The following is a 17209-nucleotide window of genomic DNA, read 5'->3' on the forward strand; positions in this document are numbered from 1 at the left end:
CCGGTGGGGATCGGCTCCCCGCCCGCCAGAGATTGGGTTGGGCCCGCCCACCCGGTGGGCAGAAAATTCTGCCCCATAACTATAGAAGTACTCTCCTATAGAGGTTCCCCATGCTGTGAACACATTGGTTTACACAGATAATGTGATCCAACAACACAGGATTATTCTTAAAGCTACAGTCCAACATTTCCCAAAACTATAATTACTACATTCCTCCCCCTTTAACTTTTCTGTACATTTTGTATTTACAAGGATATTTGTCTCATGACATTATAATATTTACAAAGGTCATGATAGGTCACAAGTGCAGTCTTTCAGGTTGTTTCCTGATCCATGTAGAGCGTCGCAGCTCCATGACTTCAAATTCTTTTGTAGGAAACACATTCTCTGGAACCGCAGTAACATCAGGTACCTCATTAGGCACATGTAGTTCAGTGTCTTCCACTCTGACGGAGACATTGGGCATATCGGTCCTTGGTTGAGCAACTTCAACAGGAATCAGTGGTTCTGTAATGGATACAGGTGGAACAATATCTTGTTGAGTGATTTCTCTTTTTCTTAAATGATCCACATGCTTCTGGGTGATCCAGCCTTCCACTTCCACATGGTACGACAATGGACCAGTCACTGAACTTACTTTACCAGGTAACCACTTCGGTCCTCCACTGAAATTCTTTACGTATACTGCACCTCCAACAGTAAATTGTCGCTCACAACTATGCAAATCATGAGTCACTTTTTGATTCCCTTGACTTTTCTCCACCTTCCCCTCCAAATTTGGAAGTATTAGGCTCAGTCTTGGCCGAAAACGGCACCTCATCAGTAATTCTGCATCCTCTTTCTACGTGTCTTCTTCTTTTTACCTTATTTTTGACTTCACTGTCAACCAGAATTCTCTCAGATGCAATCTCAACTTGTTTTAGTCCAGTAGCTGAGCTACCCAAGACTTCATTATCTACTGACATCTTGGAGAGTTCGACGATGTTTGCTTTCAAAGCTTCCTTAGCTTCATTTAGCTAATTCTTCAGCTCTCCTGTTTCTTTCTTGTATTTGTTTGCTTCCTCCTGGAAACTTGAACATTGCTGCATCTGTCCTGCCAACTGGGTCTTCAGTTTGTTCAGAGCGGTGTTAAATTCTTCCTGTTTGCCTTCGTACTCTTCCAGAGGCACAAACTTTGACCTGAGGGGCTCTTGTAGTGTGCAAGGGTCTTTCAACAGGTTTTCCTTTCCTTTACGAAGGTTATTCAATGGGTCTTGAACTCTGTCATTCAGCAGAGCCTCCTTGAGTTTCTTCTGCGGTTCTTCCATGTCATTGTTTAGGATAGTCTTCATTTCTTCAGGTTGTTGAATCCTTACACATTCCTTTTTCACCCTGTTGCGACTCTTGGGACTCTCCAGGCCCTTTCAACAACACTGTGCCTCGTTCTTTTTTCAAGACAGGAACTCTTCCAGTATCCTTTTGAAAACTCACTTGCCAATTAAGGTTGGTTTCCCTCATCCAATTTTGCCCTAGAAGGCTTGGTCCTCTGCCTTTCAATACGGTTCGATGATATGCTGATTGGTTTCTATAATGAACAGTCGCTCTGGTGATACCTTTTACTTGGAGTCCTTCGCCTTTGTGTACGTTTTCAACTTTGCAGATGTTTATTCCAAATTTAATTGTTGACCACCTTTATTTCAATATCTGAAAGTGTGTTCTCCTATTACAGTCATGGAAGCTCCCGCGTCTATTTCCATTTTTAATGGTTTACCAATCACTTGCACTGTAACAAATATTGGCTCTGTCTTCCAAACTTTCATGTTGAATAGCGAATAAATGCCAGAATTGGTTGTTTCTGGCTCTTCTACACTAGAGACTTCATTGTATTTTGTTTGTTGTTTAGAGGCCTGTTTAAATCTCGCTTTGCACTGTCTCATTATGTGTCCACTGCTATGACAAAAGTATCATTTTACTTTTTAAAAATTGCCAGTCGCTAGAAGACTAAATGTTTCCACGTCACTGGGAGTTATTTTTTGATTTAGTTGCTAAGCTGCTTCCTCTCATTTTTTGGTTAGCGGGGGCTGTTTCCTGCTTCGCGGCTGAGTCCCGGCTTTTTGTGCCACTTTCGGCTGATTGTTCCCGCCCGATTTTCAGCATGGCACCATTTTGCGCCCCTTGAATTGTTTGTGAATCCCTTACAGTGCTTTCCATTGCCAGCACTTTTTCTAACGCTTTCTTAAAATCAAGGTTCACTTCAGTCGGCAATCTTCGCTGAATAGTCTTTTCTTGCACTCCACATACCAAACAATCCCTGAGCATGTCATTCAGGGTTTTACTGAAATCACATTATTCCATTAGTTGTTTTAATTTTGCCACGTGGGTAGCAATTGTCTCACCTGGGGCTCTATTGAGTGAATGAATTAAACCTGAACCTCTGCATTGTGACTAAGGGCTTGGGTTGAAAATGTCCCTTAACAAGGTCTACAAATTCACCAAAAGTCTTCAAATCTGGGGCACTGGGGGCTTTGAATTAAACTGTAGGTCTTGCTACCATAAGTAGTCAGGAGAATTGCTCTCCTCTTTTCTTCCCCCATGATTTTGTTTGCTTAAAAGAAGAATGCAAGGTGTTCTATACATTGAGACCAATCGTCTGTGGCTGGCTCAAAGATGTCGATTCTGCCAAACTGTGGCATTTTGGATGAGTATATCTTTTACTTTTTTTTTCACTAACTTAAATACTGACAATCGCTGGCAAGGTACAGCACCAAATCTGATTTATCCTCATTGCCAGTTTGTTACAGAGTCAATCTTGAGACAGCTTTTCTTAGTGGAAACATTTGTTTTAGTTACAAGACAGCATCAGCAGCTACACGTGTTTATCAAACTCCATTACTAAAGAAGTACCCTCCTATAGATGTTCCTGGCGCTGCTAACACATTGGTTTACACCGTTCATGTGGTCTTGCATTACTGGACTATTCTTAAAGCCACAGTCCATCATTTCCCAAAACTATAATGACAGCAGTATCTCATCAGGAAAGGGGCACCTCCGGCAGTGCAGCACTGGACTATGAATGAAAGTGGGGGATTTGGGTATAAGCGTGTTTCTACAAGGGGGGTTGGGTGTTTCTGTGAGGGTGTGGGTGGGTTTCCGTGAGGGTGGGTGTGTTTTGAAGGGAGTGGGTATATTTCTATGAGGGTATGTGCTTCTGTGAGAGGTTGTGTTTCTATGAGGGCGTGTGTGTGTCAATGAGGGTGTGTGTTTCTGTGAGTGTGGGTGTATTTCTGTTAGGGTGAATGTTTCATTGAGTATGTATGTGTTCCTGAGAGGATGGATGGGTTTCTGTGAGGGGGTAGGTGGTTTCTGTGAGGGGGTGGGTGTGTTTCTGTGAGGGGGCGGGTGTGTTTTTATGAAGGGGTGTGGGTATTTATGTGAGGGGGAGCGTGTGTTTCTGTGAGGGTGTGTGTGTGTTTCTGTGAGGAGGTGTGTGTGTTTCTGTGAGGGGGTGTGTTTCTGTGAGGGGGTGGGTGTGTTTCAGTGAGGAGGTGTGTGTGTTTCTGTGAGGAGGTGGGTGTGTTTCTGTGAGGGTGTGTATATGTTTCTGTGACGGGGTGTGTGTGTTTCTGTGAGGAGGTGTGTGTGTTTCTGTGAGGAGGTGGGTGTGTTTCTGTGAGGAGGTGGGTGTGTTTCTGTGAGGAGGTGGGTGTGTTTCTGTGAGGGTGTGTGTGTTTCTGTGAGGAGGTGGGTGTGTTTCTGTGAGGAGGTGGGTGTGTTTCTGTGAGGGTGTGTATATGTTTCTGTGAGGAGGTGTGCATGTTTCTGTGAGGAGGTGGGTGTGTTTCTGTGAGGAGGTGGGTGTGTTTCTGTGAGGAGGTGGGTGTGTTTCTGTGAGGGTGTGTATATGTTTCTGTGAGGAGGTGGGTGTGTTTCTGTGAGGGGGTGTGTGTGTTTCTGTGAGGAGGTGTGTGTGTTTCTGTGAGAAGGTGTGTGTGTTTCTGTGAGGAGGTGGGTGTGTTTCTGTGAGGAGGTGGGTGTGTTTCTGTGAGGGTGTGTGTGTTTCCGTGAGGAGGTGTGTGTCTTTCTGTGAGGGTGTGTATATGTTTCTGTGAGGGGGTGTGTGTGTTTCTGTGAGGGGGTGGGTGTGTTTCTGTGAGGGGGTGGGTGTGTTTCTGTGAGGGGGGGTGTGTGTTTCTGTGAGGAGGTGCGTGTGTTTCTGTGAGGGGGTGGGTGTGTTTCTGTGAGGGGGTGTGTGGGTTTCTGTGAGGAGGTGTGTGTGTTTCTGTGAGGAGGTGTGTGTGTTTCTGTGAGGAGGTGGGTGTGTTTCTGTGAGGCTGTGTGTGTTTCTGTGAGGAGGTGGGTGTGTTTCTGTGAGGAGGTGGGTATGTTTCTGTGAGGGGTTGGGTGTGTTTCTGTGAGGGGGTGGGTGTGTTTCTGTGAGGAGGTGGGTGTGTTTCTGTGAGGAGGTGTGTGTGTTTCTGTGAATGTGTGCGGGTGTTTCTGTGAGGAGGTGTGTGTGTTTCTGTGAGGGTGTGTGTGTTTCTGTGAGGAGGTGTGTGTCTTTCTGTGAGGGTGTGTATATGTTTCTGTGAGGGGGTGTGTGTGTTTCTGTGAGGGGGTGGGTGTGTTTCTGTGAGGGGCTGGGTGTGTTTCCGTGAGGGGGGGTGTGTGTTTCTGTGACGAGGTGCGTGTGTTTCTGTGAGGGGGTGGGTGTGTTTCTGTGAGGGGGTGTGTGTGTTTCTGTGAGGGGGTGTGTTTCTGTGAGGGGGTGGGTGTGTTTCAGTGAGGAGGTGTGTGTGTTTCTGTGAGGAGGTGGGTGTGTTTCTGTGAGGGTGTGTATATGTTTCTGTGACGGGGTGTGTGTGTTTCTGTGAGGAGGTGTGTGTGTTTCTGTGAGGAGGTGGGTGTGTTTCTGTGAGGAGGTGGGTGTGTTTCTGTGAGGAGGTGGGTGTGTTTCTGTGAGGGTGTGTGTGTTTCTGTGAGGAGGTGGGTGTGTTTCTGTGAGGAGGTGGGTGTGTTTCTGTGAGGGTGTGTATATGTTTCTGTGAGGAGGTGTGCATGTTTCTGTGAGGAGGTGGGTGTGTTTCTGTGAGGAGGTGGGTGTGTTTCTGTGAGGAGGTGGGTGTGTTTCTGTGAGGGTGTGTATATGTTTCTGTGAGGAGGTGGGTGTGTTTCTGTGAGGGGGTGTGTGTGTTTCTGTGAGGAGGTGTGTGTGTTTCTGTGAGAAGGTGTGTGTGTTTCTGTGAGGAGGTGGGTGTGTTTCTGTGAGGAGGTGGGTGTGTTTCTGTGAGGGTGTGTGTGTTTCCGTGAGGAGGTGTGTGTCTTTCTGTGAGGGTGTGTATATGTTTCAGTGAGGGGGTGTGTGTGTTTCTGTGAGGGGGTGGGTGTGTTTCTGTGAGGGGGTGGGTGTGTTTCTGTGAGGGGGGGTGTGTGTTTCTGTGAGGAGGTGCGTGTGTTTCTGTGAGGGGGTGGGTGTGTTTCTGTGAGGGGGTGTGTGGGTTTCTGTGAGGAGGTGTGTGTGTTTCTGTGAGGAGGTGTGTGTGTTTCTGTGAGGAGGTGGGTGTGTTTCTGTGAGGCTGTGTGTGTTTCTGTGAGGAGGTGGGTGTGTTTCTGTGAGGAGGTGGGTATGTTTCTGTGAGGGGTTGGGTGTGTTTCTGTGAGGGGGTGGGTGTGTTTCTGTGAGGAGGTGGGTGTGTTTCTGTGAGGAGGTGTGTGTGTTTCTGTGAATGTGTGCGGGTGTTTCTGTGAGGAGGTGTGTGTGTTTCTGTGAGGGTGTGTGTGTTTCTGTGAGGAGGTGTGTGTCTTTCTGTGAGGGTGTGTATATGTTTCTGTGAGGGGGTGTGTGTGTTTCTGTGAGGGGGTGGGTGTGTTTCTGTGAGGGGCTGGGTGTGTTTCCGTGAGGGGGGGTGTGTGTTTCTGTGACGAGGTGCGTGTGTTTCTGTGAGGGGGTGGGTGTGTTTCTGTGAGGGGGTGTGTGGGTTTCTGTGAGGAGGTGTGTGTGTTTCTGTGAGGAGGTGTGTGTGTTTCTGTGAGGAGGTGGGTGTGTTTCTGTGTGGGTGTGTGTGTGTTTCTGTGAGAAATTGGGTGTGTTTCTGTGAGAGTGTGTGTGTTTCTGTGAGGAGGTGGGAGTGTTTCAGTGAGGAGGTGGGTGTGTTTCTGTGAGGGGGCGGGTGTGTTTCTGTGAGGAGGTGGGTGTGTATCTGTGAGGAGGTGTGTGTGTTTCGGTGAGGAGGTGTGTGTGTTTCTGTGAGTGTGTGTGGGTGTTTCTGTGAGGAGGTGCGTGTGTTTCTGTGAGGGTGTGTGTGTGTTTCTGTGAGGGGGTGTGTGTTTCTGTGAGGGTGTGTGTGTGTTTCTGTGAGGGGGTGTGTGTTCCTGTGAGGAGGTGGGTGTGTTTCTGTGAGGAGGTGTGTGTGTTTCTGTGAGGACGTGTGTGTGTTTCTGTGAGGGGGTGTGTGTGTTTCTGTGAGGAGGTGTGTGTGTTTCGGTGAGGGGGTGGGTGTGTTTATGTGAGGAGGTGTGTGTGTTTCTGTGAGGAGGTGGGTGTGTTTCTGTGAGGAGGTGTGTGTGTTTCTGTGAGGAGGTGTGTGTGTTTCTGTGAGGAGGTGTGTCTGTTTCTGTGAGGAGTTGGGTGTGTTTCTGTGAGGAGGTGTGTGTGTTTCTGTGAGGAGGTGGGTGTGTTTCTGTGAGGAGGTGGGTGTGTTTATGTGAGGAGGTGTGTGTGTTTCTGTGAGGAGGTGGGTGTGTTTCTGTGAGGAGGTGGGTGTGTTTCTGTGAGGAGGTGTGCGTGTTTCTGTGAGGAGGTGTGTGTGTTTCTGTGAGGAGTTGGGTGTGTTTCTGTGAGGAGGTGTGTGTATTTCCGTGAGGAGGTGTGTGTGTTTCTGTGAGGAGGTGTGTGTGTTTCTGTGAGGGTGTGTGTGTTTCTATGAGGAGGTGTGTGTATTTCTGTGAGGAGGTGTGTGTGTTTCTGTGAGTAGGTGGGTGTGTTACAGTGAGGAGGTTGGTGTGTTTCTGTGAGGAGGTGTGTGTATTTGTGTGAGGAGGTGTGTGTGTTTCTGTGAGGAGGTGTGTGTGTTTCTGTGAGGGTGTGTGTGTTTCTGTGAGGAGGTGTGCGTATTTCGGTGAGGAGGTGTCTGTGTTTCTGTGAGGAGGTGAGTGTGTTTCTGTGAGGAGGTGTGTGTGTTTATGTGAGGAGGTGTGTGTGTTTCTGTGACCGGGTGTGCGTGTTTCTGTGAGGGTGTGTATATGTTTCTGTGAGGAGGTGTGTGTGTTTCTGTGAGGGGGTGGGTGTGTTTCTGTGAGGAGGTGTATTTTTCTGTGAGGGGGTGTGTGTTTCTGTGAGGGGGTGTGTGTGTTTCTGTGAGGAGGTGTATGTTTCTGTGAGGATGTGTGTGTGTTTCTGTGAGGAGGTGGGTGTGTTTCTGTGAGGGGGTGGGTGTGTTTCTGTGAGGAGCTGTGTGTGTTTCTGTGAGGGTGTGTGTGTTTCTGTGAGGGGGTGTGTGTTTCAGTGAGGGGGTGTATGTGTTTCTGTGAGGAGGTGGGTGTGTTTCAGTGAGGAGGTGTGTGTATTTCTGTGAGGAGGTGTGTGTGTTTCTGTGAAGGGGTGTGTGTGTTTCTGTGAGGGCGTGTGTGTTTCTGTGAGGAGGTGGGTGTGTTTCTGTGAGGAGGTGTGTGTGTTTCTGTGAGGAGGTGTGTGTGTTTCTATGAGGGTTTGTGCGTGTTTCTGTGAGGAGGTGTGTGTGTTTCTGTGAGGAGGTGTGTGTGTTTCTGTAAGGGTGTTTGTGTGTTTCTGTGAGGAGGTGTATGTGTTTCTGTGAGGAGGTGTGTGTGTTTCTGTGAGGAAGTGGGTGTGTTTCAGGGAGGAGGTGGGTGTGTTTCTGTGAGGAGGTGTGTGTGTTTCTGTGAGGAGGTGTGTGTGTTTCTGTGAGGAGGTGGGTGTGTTGCTGTGAGGAGGTGTGTGTGTTTCTGTGAGGAGGTGTGTGTGTTTCTATGAAGGTGTGTGTGTGTTTCTGTGAGGAGGTGTGTGTGTTTCTGTGAAGAGGTGTGTATGTTTCTGTGAGGGTGTGTGTTTTTCTGTGCGGAGGTGGTTGTGTTTCTTTGAGGAGGTGGGTGTGTTTCTGTGAGGGTGTGTATATGTTTCTGTGAGGAGGTGTGTGTGTTTCTGTGAGGAGGTGTGTGTGTTTCGGTGAGGAGGTGTGTGTGTTTCTGTGAGGAAGTGTGTGTGTTTCTGTGAGGGGGTGTGTGTTTCTGTGAGGGGGTGTGTGTGTTTCTGTGAGGGGGTGTGTGTGTTTCTGTGAGGAGGTGTGTGTGTTTCTGTGAGGGGGGGTGTGTGTTTCTGTGAGGAGGTGTGTGTGTTTCTGTGAGGAGGTGTGTGTGTTTCTGTGAGGAGGTGTGTGTGTTTCTGAGAGGGGGTGTGTGTGTTTCTGTGAGGGGGTGTGTGTGTTTCTGTGAGGAGGTGTGTGTGTTTCTGTGAGGGGGTGTGTGTTTCTGTGAGGGGGTGGGTGTGTTTCTGTGAGGAGTTGTGTGTGTTTCTGTGAGGAGGTGTGTGTGTTTCTGTAAGGGTGTTTGTGTGTTTCTGTGAGGAGGTGTATGTGTTTCTGTGAGGAGGTGTGTGTGTTTCTGTGAGGAAGTGGGTGTGTTTCAGGGAGGAGGTGGGTGTGTTTCTGTGAGGAGGTGTGTGTGTTTCTGTGAGGAGGTGTGTGTGTTTCTGTGAGGAGGTGGGTGTGTTGCTGTGAGGAGGTGTGTGTGTTTCTGTGAGGAGGTGTGTGTGTTTCTATGAAGGTGTGTGTGTGTTTCTGTGAGGAGGTGTGTGTGTTTCTGTGAAGAGGTGTGTATGTTTCTGTGAGGGTGTGTGTGTTTCTGTGCGGAGGTGGTTGTGTTTCTTTGAGGAGGTGGGTGTGTTTCTGTGAGGGTGTGTATATGTTTCTGTGAGGAGGTGTGTGTGTTTCTGTGAGGAGGTGTGTGTGTTTCGGTGAGGAGGTGTGTGTGTTTCTGTGAGGAGGTGTGTGTGTTTCTGTGAGGGGGTGTGTGTTTCTGTGAGGGGGTGTGTGTGTTTCTGTGAGGGGGTGTGTGTGTTTCTGTGAGGAGGTGTGTGTGTTTCTGTGAGGGGGGGTGTGTGTTTCTGTGAGGAGGTGTGTGTGTTTCTGTGAGGAGGTGTGTGTGTTTCTGTGAGGAGGTGTGTGTGTTTCTGAGAGGGGGTGTGTGTGTTTCTGTGAGGGGGTGTGTGTGTTTCTGTGAGGAGGTGTGTGTGTTTCTGTGAGGGGGTGTGTGTTTCTGTGAGGGGGTGGGTGTGGTTCTGTGAGGAGTTGTGTGTGTTTCTGTGAGGAGGTGTGTGTGTTTCTGGGAGGTTGTGTATATGTTTCTGTGAGGAGGTTTGTGTGTTTCTGTGAGGAGGTGGGTGTGTTTCTGTGAGGAGGTGGGTGTGTTTCTGTGAGGAGGTGTGTGTATTTCTAAGAGGACGTTGGTGTGTTTCTGTGAGGAGGTGTGTGTGTTTCTGTGAGGAGGTTGGTGTGTTTCTGTGAGGAGGTTTGTGCATTTCTGTGAGGAGGTGTGTGTGTTTCTGTGAGGAGGTGTGTGTGTTTCTGTGAGGGTGTGTGTGTTTCTGTGAGGAGGTGTGCGTATTTCTGTGAGGAGGTGTGTGTGTTTCTGTGAGGAGGTGAGTGTGTTTCTGTGAGGAGGTGTGTGTGTTTCTGTCAGGAGGTATGTGTGTTTCTGTGACCGGGTGTGCGTGTTTCTGTGAGGGTGTGTATATGTTTCTGCGAGGAGGTGTGTGTGTTTCTGTGAGGGTGTGTGTGTTTCTGTGAGGAGGTGTGCGTATTTCGGTGAGGAGGTCTCTGTGTTTCTGTGAGGAGGTGAGTGTGTTTCTGTGAGGAGGTGTGTGTGTTTCTGTGAGGAGGTGTGTGTGTTTCTGTGACCGGGTGTGCGTGTTTCTGTGAGGGTGTGTATATGTTTCTGTGAGGAGGTGTGTGTGTTTCTGTGAGGGGGTGGGTGTGTTTCTGTGAGGAGGTGTATTTTTCTGTGAGGGGGTGTGTGTTTCTGTGAGGGGGTGTGTGTGTTTCTGTGAGGAGGTGTATGTTTCTGTGAGGATGTGTGTGTGTTTCTGTGAGGAGGTGGGTGTGTTTCTGTGAGGGGGTGGGTGTGTTTCTGTGAGGAGCTGTGTGTGTTTCTGTGAGGGTGTGTGTGTTTCTGTGAGGGGGTGTGTGTTTCAGTGAGGGGGTGTATGTGTTTCTGTGAGGAGGTGGGTGTGTTTCAGTGAGGAGGTGTGTGTGTTTCTGTGAGGAGGTGTGTGTGTTTCTGTGAAGGGGTGTGTGTGTTTCTGTGAGGGCGTGTGTGTTTCTGTGAGGAGGTCGGTGTGTTTCTGTGAGGAGGTGTGTGTGTTTCTGTGAGGAGGTGTGTGTGTTTCTATGAGGGTTTGTGTGTGTTTCTGTGAGGAGGTGTGTGTGTTTCTGTGAGGAGGTGTGTGTGTTTCTGTAAGGATGTTTGTATGTTTCTGTGAGGAGGTGTATGTGTTTCTGTGAGGAGGTGTGTGTGTTTCTGTGAGGAAGTGGGTGTGTTTCAGGGAGGAGGTGGGTGTGTTTCTGTGAGGAGGTGTGTGTGTTTCTGTGAGGAGGTGTGTGTGTTTCTGTGAGGAGGTGGGTGTGTTGCTGTGAGGAGGTGTGTGTGTTTCTGTGAGGAGGTGTGTGTGTTTCTATGAAGGTGTGTGTGTGTTTCTGTGAGGAGGTGTGTGTGTTTCTGTGAAGAGGTGTGTATGTTTCTGTGAGGGTGTGTGTGTTTCTGTGCGGAGGTGGTTGTGTTTCTTTGAGGAGGTGGGTGTGTTTCTGTGAGGGTGTGTATATGTTTCTGTGAGGGGGTGTGTGTGTTTCTGTGAGGAGGTGTGTGTGTTTCGGTGAGGAGGTGTGTGTGTTTCTGTGAGGAGGTGTGTGTGTTTCTGTGAGGGGGTGTGTGTTTCTGTGAGGGGGTGTGTGTGTTTCTGTGAGGGGGTGTGTGTGTTTCTGTGAGGGGGTGTGTGTTTCTGTGAGGGGGTGGGTGTGTTTCTGTGAGGAGTTGTGTGTGTTTCTGTGAGGAGGTGTGTGTGTTTCTGGGAGGTTGTGTATATGTTTCTGTGAGGAGGTTTGTGTGATTCTGTGAGGAGGTGGGTGTGTTTCTGTGAGGAGGTGGGTGTGTTTCTGTGAGGAGGTGTGTGTATTTCTAAGAGGACGTTGGTGTGTTTCTGTGAGGAGGTGTGTGTGTTTCTGTGAGGGTGTGTGTGTTTCTGTGAGGAGGTGTGCGTATTTCTGTGAGGAGGTGTGTGTGTTTCTGTGAGGAGGTGAGTGTGTTTCTGTGAGGAGGTGTGTGTGTTTCTGTCAGGAGGTATGTGTGTTTCTGTGACCGGGTGTGCGTGTTTCTGTGAGGGTGTGTATATGTTTCTGCGAGGAGGTGTGTGTGTTTCTGTGAGGGTGTGTGTGTGTTTCTGTGAGGAGGTGTGTGTGTTTCTGTGAGGAGGTGTGTGTGCTTCTGTGACCGGTTGTGCGTGTTTCTGTGAGGAGGTGTGTGTGTTTCTGTGAGGAGGTGGGTGTGTTTCTGTGAGGGTGTGTGTGTGTTTCTGTGAGGAGGTGGGTGTGTTTCTGTGAGGGTGTGTGTGTGTATCTGTGAGGAGGTGTGTGTGTTTCTGTAAGGAGGTGTGTGTGTTTCTGTGAGGAGGTGGGTGTGTTTATGTGAGGGTGTGTGTGTGTTTCTGTGAGGAGGTGGGTGTGTTTCTGTGAGGAGATGGGTGTGTTTCTGTGAGGAGGTGTGTGTGTTTCTGTGAGGGTGGGTGTGTTTCTGTGAGGAGGTGGGTGTGTTTCTGTGAGGAGGTGTGTGTGTTTCTGTGAGGAGGTGTGTGTGTTTCTGTGAGGGGGTGGGTGTGTTTCTGTGAGGAGGTGTATGTTTCTGTAAGGAAATGTGTGTGTTTCTGTGAGGAGGTGTATGTTTCTGTGAGGGGGTGTGTGTGTTTCTGTGAGGAGGTGTATGTTTCTGTGAGGATGTGTGTGTGTTTCTGTGAGGAGGTGAGTTTGTTTCTCTGAGTTGGTGGGTGTGTTTCTGTGAGGAGGTGTCTGTGTTTCTGTGAGGAGGTGTGCGTGTTTCTGTGAGGAGGTGTATGTTTCTGTCAGGGGATGTGTGTGTTTCTGTGAGGAGGTGTATGTTTCTGTGAGGATGTGTGTGTGTTTCTGTGAGGAGGTGGGTTTGTATCTGTGAGGGGGTGGGTGTGTTTCTGTGAGGAGGTGTGTGTGTTTCTATGCGGAGGTGGTTCTGTTTCTGTGAGGAGGTGTGTGTGTTTCTGAGAGGGGGTGTGTGTGTTTCTGTGAGGGGGTGTGTGTGTTTCTGTGAGGGGGTGTGTGTTTCTGTGAGGGGGTGGGTGTGTTTCTGTGAGGGGGTGTGTGTGTTTTTGTGAGGAGGTGTGTGTGTTTCTGTGAGGGTGTGTGTGTTTCTGTGAGGGGGTGGGTGTGTTTCTGTGAGGAGGTGTGTGTGTTTCTGTGAGGAGGTGTGTGTGTTTCTGGGAGGGTGTGTATATGTTTCTGTGAGGAAGTGTGTGTGTTTCTGTGAGGGGGTGGGTGTGTTTCTGTGAGGAGGTGTATTTTTCTGTGAGGGGGTGTGTGTTTCTGTGAGGGGGTGTGTGTGTTTCTGTGAGGAGGTGTATGTTTCTGTGAGGATGTGTGTGTGTTTCTGTGAGGAGGTGGGTGTGTTTCTGTGAGGGGGTGGGTGTGTTTCTGTGAGGAGCTGTGTGTGTTTCTGTGAGGGTGTGTGTGTTTCTGTGAGGGGGTGTGTGTTTCAGTGAGGGGGTGTATGTGTTTCTGTGAGGAGGTGGGTGTGTTTCAGTGAGGAGGTGTGTGTGTTTCTGTGAGGAGGTGTGTGTGTTTCTGTGAAGGGGTGTGTGTGTTTCTGTGAGGGCGTGTGTGTTTCTGTGAGGAGGTCGGTGTGTTTCTGTGAGGAGGTGTGTGTGTTTCTGTGAGGAGGTGTGTGTGTTTCTATGAGGGTTTGTGTGTGTTTCTGTGAGGAGGTGTGTGTGTTTCTGTGAGGAGGTGCGAGTGTTTCTGTAAGGATGTTTGTATGTTTCTGTGAGGAGGTGTATGTGTTTCTGTGAGGAGGTGTGTGTGTTTCTGTGAGGAAGTGGGTGTGTTTCAGGGAGGAGGTGGGTGTGTTTCTGTGAGGAGGTGTGTGTGTTTCTGTGAGGAGGTGTGTGTGTTTCTGTGAGGAGGTGGGTGTGTTGCTGTGAGGAGGTGTGTGTGTTTCTGTGAGGAGGTGTGTGTGTTTCTATGAAGGTGTGTGTGTGTTTCTGTGAGGAGGTGTGTGTGTTTCTGTGAAGAGGTGTGTATGTTTCTGTGAGGGTGTGTGTGTTTCTGTGCGGAGGTGGTTGTGTTTCTTTGAGGAGGTGGGTGTGTTTCTGTGAGGGTGTGTATATGTTTCTGTGAGGGGGTGTGTGTGTTTCTGTGAGGAGGTGTGTGTGTTTCGGTGAGGAGGTGTGTGTGTTTCTGTGAGGAGGTGTGTGTGTTTCTGTGAGGGGGTGTGTGTTTCTGTGAGGGGGTGTGTGTGTTTCTGTGAGGGGGTGTGTGTGTTTCTGTGAGGGGGTGTGTGTTTCTGTGAGGGGGTGGGTGTGTTTCTGTGAGGAGTTGTGTGTGTTTCTGTGAGGAGGTGTGTGTGTTTCTGGGAGGTTGTGTATATGTTTCTGTGAGGAGGTTTGTGTGATTCTGTGAGGAGCTGGGTGTGTTTCTGTGAGGAGGTGGGTGTGTTTCTGTGAGGAGGTGTGTGTATTTCTAAGAGGACGTTGGTGTGTTTCTGTGAGGAGGTGTGTGTGTTTCTGTGAGGGTGTGTGTGTTTCTGTGAGGAGGTGTGCGTATTTCTGTGAGGAGGTGTGTGTGTTTCTGTGAGGAGGTGAGTGTGTTTCTGTGAGGAGGTGTGTGTGTTTCTGTCAGGAGGTATGTGTGTTTCTGTGACCGGGTGTGCGTGTTTCTGTGAGGGTGTGTATATGTTTCTGCGAGGAGGTGTGTGTGTTTCTGTGAGGGTGTGTGTGTGTTTCTGTGAGGAGGTGTGTGTGTTTCTGTGAGGAGGTGTGTGTGCTTCTGTGACCGGTTGTGCGTGTTTCTGTGAGGAGGTGTGTGTGTTTCTGTGAGGAGGTGGGTGTGTTTCTGTGAGGGTGTGTGTGTGTTTCTGTGAGGAGGTGGGTGTGTTTCTGTGAGGGTGTGTGTGTGTATCTGTGAGGAGGTGTGTGTGTTTCTGTAAGGAGGTGTGTGTGTTTCTGTGAGGAGGTGGGTGTGTTTATGTGAGGGTGTGTGTGTGTTTCTGTGAGGAGGTGGGTGTGTTTCTGTGAGGAGATGGGTGTGTTTCTGTGAGGAGGTGTGTGTGTTTCTGTGAGGGTGGGTGTGTTTCTGTGAGGAGGTGGGTGTGATTCTGTGAGGAGGTGTGTGTGTTTCTGTGAGGAGGTGTGTGTGTTTCTGTGAGGGGGTGGGTGTGTTTCTGTGAGGAGGTGTATGTTTCTGTGAGGAAATGTGTGTGTTTCTGTGAGGAGGTGTATGTTTCTGTGAGGGGGTGTGTGTGTTTCTGTGAGGAGGTGTATGTTTCTGTGAGGATGTGTGTGTGTTTCTGTGAGGAGGTGAGTTTGTTTCTCTGAGTTGGTGGGTGTGTTTCTGTGAGGAGGTGTCTGTGTTTCTGTGAGGAGGTGTGCGTGTTTCTGTGAGGAGGTGTATGTTTCTGTCAGGGGATGTGTGTGTTTCTGTGAGGAGGTGTATGTTTCTGTGAGGATGTGTGTGTGTTTCTGTGAGGAGGTGGGTTTGTATCTGTGAGGGGGTGGGTGTGTTTCTGTGAGGAGGTGTGTGTGTTTCTATGCGGAGGTGGTTCTGTTTCTGTGAGGAGGTGTGTGTGTTTCTGAGAGGGGGTGTGTGTGTTTCTGTGAGGGGGTGTGTGTGTTTCTGTGAGGGGGTGTGTGTTTCTGTGAGGGGGTGGGTGTGTTTCTGTGAGGGGGTGTGTGTGTTTTTGTGAGGAGGTGTGTGTGTTTCTGTGAGGGTGTGTGTGTTTCTGTGAGGGGGTGGGTGTGTTTCTGTGAGGAGGTGTGTGTGTTTCTGTGAGGAGGTGTGTGTGTTTCTGGGAGGGTGTGTATATGTTTCTGTGAGGAAGTGTGTGTGTTTCTGTGAGGAGGTGTGTGTGTTTCTGTGAGGAGGTGGGAGTGTTTCTGTGAGGAGGTGTGTGTATTTCTGTGAGGAGGTGTGTGTGTTTCTGTGAGGAGGTGTGTGTGTTTCTGTGAGGGTGTGTGTGTTTCTGTGAGGAGATGTGTGTATTTCTGTGAGGAGGTGTGTGTGTTTCTGTGAGGAGGTGGGTGTGTTTCTGTGAGGAGGTGTGTGTGTTTATGTGAGGGTGTGTGTGTTTCTGTGAGGAGGTGTGTGTATTTCTGTGAGGAGGTGTGTGTGTTTCTGTGAGGAGGTGTGTGTGTTTCTGTGAGGAGGTGTGTGTGTTTCTGTGACCGGGTGTGCGTGTGTCTGTGAGGAGGTGTGTGTGTTTCTATGAGGAGGTGTGTGTCTTTCTGTGACCGGGTGTGCGTGTTTCTGTGAGGGTGTGTATATGTTTCTGTGAGGAGGTGTGTGTGTTTCTGTGAGGGTGTGTGTGTGTTTCTGTGAGGAGGTGTGTGTGTTTCTGTGAGGAGGTGTGTGTGTTTCTGTGACCGGTTGTGCGTGTTTCTGTGAGGAGGTGTGTGTGTTTCTGTGAGGAGGTGGGTCTGTTTCTGTGAGGAGGTGGGTGTGTTTCTGCGAGCGGGTGTCTGTGTTTCTCTGAGGAGGTGTGTGTGTTTCTGTGAGGTTGTCTGTGTTTCTGTGAGGGGGTGTGTGTGTTTCTGTGAGTACGTGTATGTTTCTGTGAGGATGTGTGTGTGTTTCTGAGAGGAGGTGGGTGTGTTTCTGTGAGGGGGTGGGTGTGTTTCTGTGAGGAGCTGTGTGTGTTTCTGTGAGGGTGTGTGTGTTTCTGTGAGGGGGTGTGTTCTTCAGTGAGGGGGTGTGTGTGTTTCTGTGAGGGCGTGTGTGTTTCTGTGAGGAGGTGGGTGTGTTTCTGTGAGGAGGTGTGTGTGTTTCTGTGAGGAGGTGTGTGTGTTTCTATGAGGGTGTGTGTGTGTTTCTGTGAGGAGGTGTGTGTGTTTCTGTGAGGAGGTGTGTGTGTTTCTGTAAGGGTGTTTGTGTGTTTCTGTGAGGAGGTGTATGTGTTTCTGTGAGGAGCTGTGTGTGTTTCTGTGAGGAAGTGGGTGTGTTTCAGGGAGGAGGTGTGTGTGTTTCTGTGAGGAGGTGTGAGTGTTTCTGTGAGGAGGTGTGTGTGTTTCTGTGAGGAGGTGGGTGTGTTGCTGTGAGGAGGTGTGTGTGTTTCTGTGAGGAGGTGTGTGTGTTTCTATGAAGGTGTGTGTGTGTTTCTGTGAGGAGGTGTGTGTGTTTCTGTGAAGAGGTGTGTATGTTTCTGTGAGGGTGTGTGTGTTTCTCTGCGGAGGTGGTTGTGTTTCTTTGAGGAGGTGGGTTTGTTTCTGTGAGGGTGTGTATATGTTTCTGTGAGGAGGTGTGTGTGTTTCTGTGAGGAGGTGTGTGTGTTTCGGTGAGGAGGTGTGTGTGTTTCTGTGAGGAGGTGTGTGTGTTTCTGTGAGTGTGTGTGTGATTCTGTGAGGGGGTGTGTGTGTTTCTGTGAGGGGGTGTGTGTGTTTCTGTGAGGAGGTGTGTGTGTTTCTGTGAGGAGGGTTGTGTGTTTCTGTGAGGAGGTGTGTGTGTTTCTGTGAGGAGGTGTGTGTGTTTCTGTGAGGGGGTGTGTGTGTTTCTGTGAGGAGGTGTGTGTGTTTCTGTGAGGGGGTGTGTGTGTTTCTGTGAGGGGGTCTGTGTGTTTCTGTGAGGAGGTGTGTGTGTTTCTGTGAGGCGGTGTGTGTTTCTGTGAGGGGGTGGGTGTGTTTCTGTGAGGAGTTGTGTGTGTTTCTGTGAGGAGGTGTGTGTGTTTCTGGGAGGATGTGTATATGTTTCTGTGAGGAGGTTTGTGTGTTTCTGTGAGGAGGTGGGTGTGTTTCTGTGAGGAGGTGGGTGCGTTTCTGTGAGGAGGTGTGTGTATTTCTAAGAGGAGGTGTGTGTATTTCTGTGAGGAGGTGTGTGTGTTTATGTGAGGGTGTGTGTGTTTCTGTGAGGAGGTGTGTGTATTTCTGTGAGGAGTTGTGTGTGTTTCTGTGAGGAGGTGGGTGTGTTTCTGTGAGGAGGTGGGTGTGTTTCTGTGAGGA

The sequence above is a fragment of the Cetorhinus maximus genome, chromosome 3 (assembly GCF_964194155.1).
Source record: "Cetorhinus maximus chromosome 3, sCetMax3.hap1.1, whole genome shotgun sequence".
Classification (NCBI taxonomy): domain Eukaryota; kingdom Metazoa; phylum Chordata; class Chondrichthyes; order Lamniformes; family Cetorhinidae; genus Cetorhinus; species Cetorhinus maximus.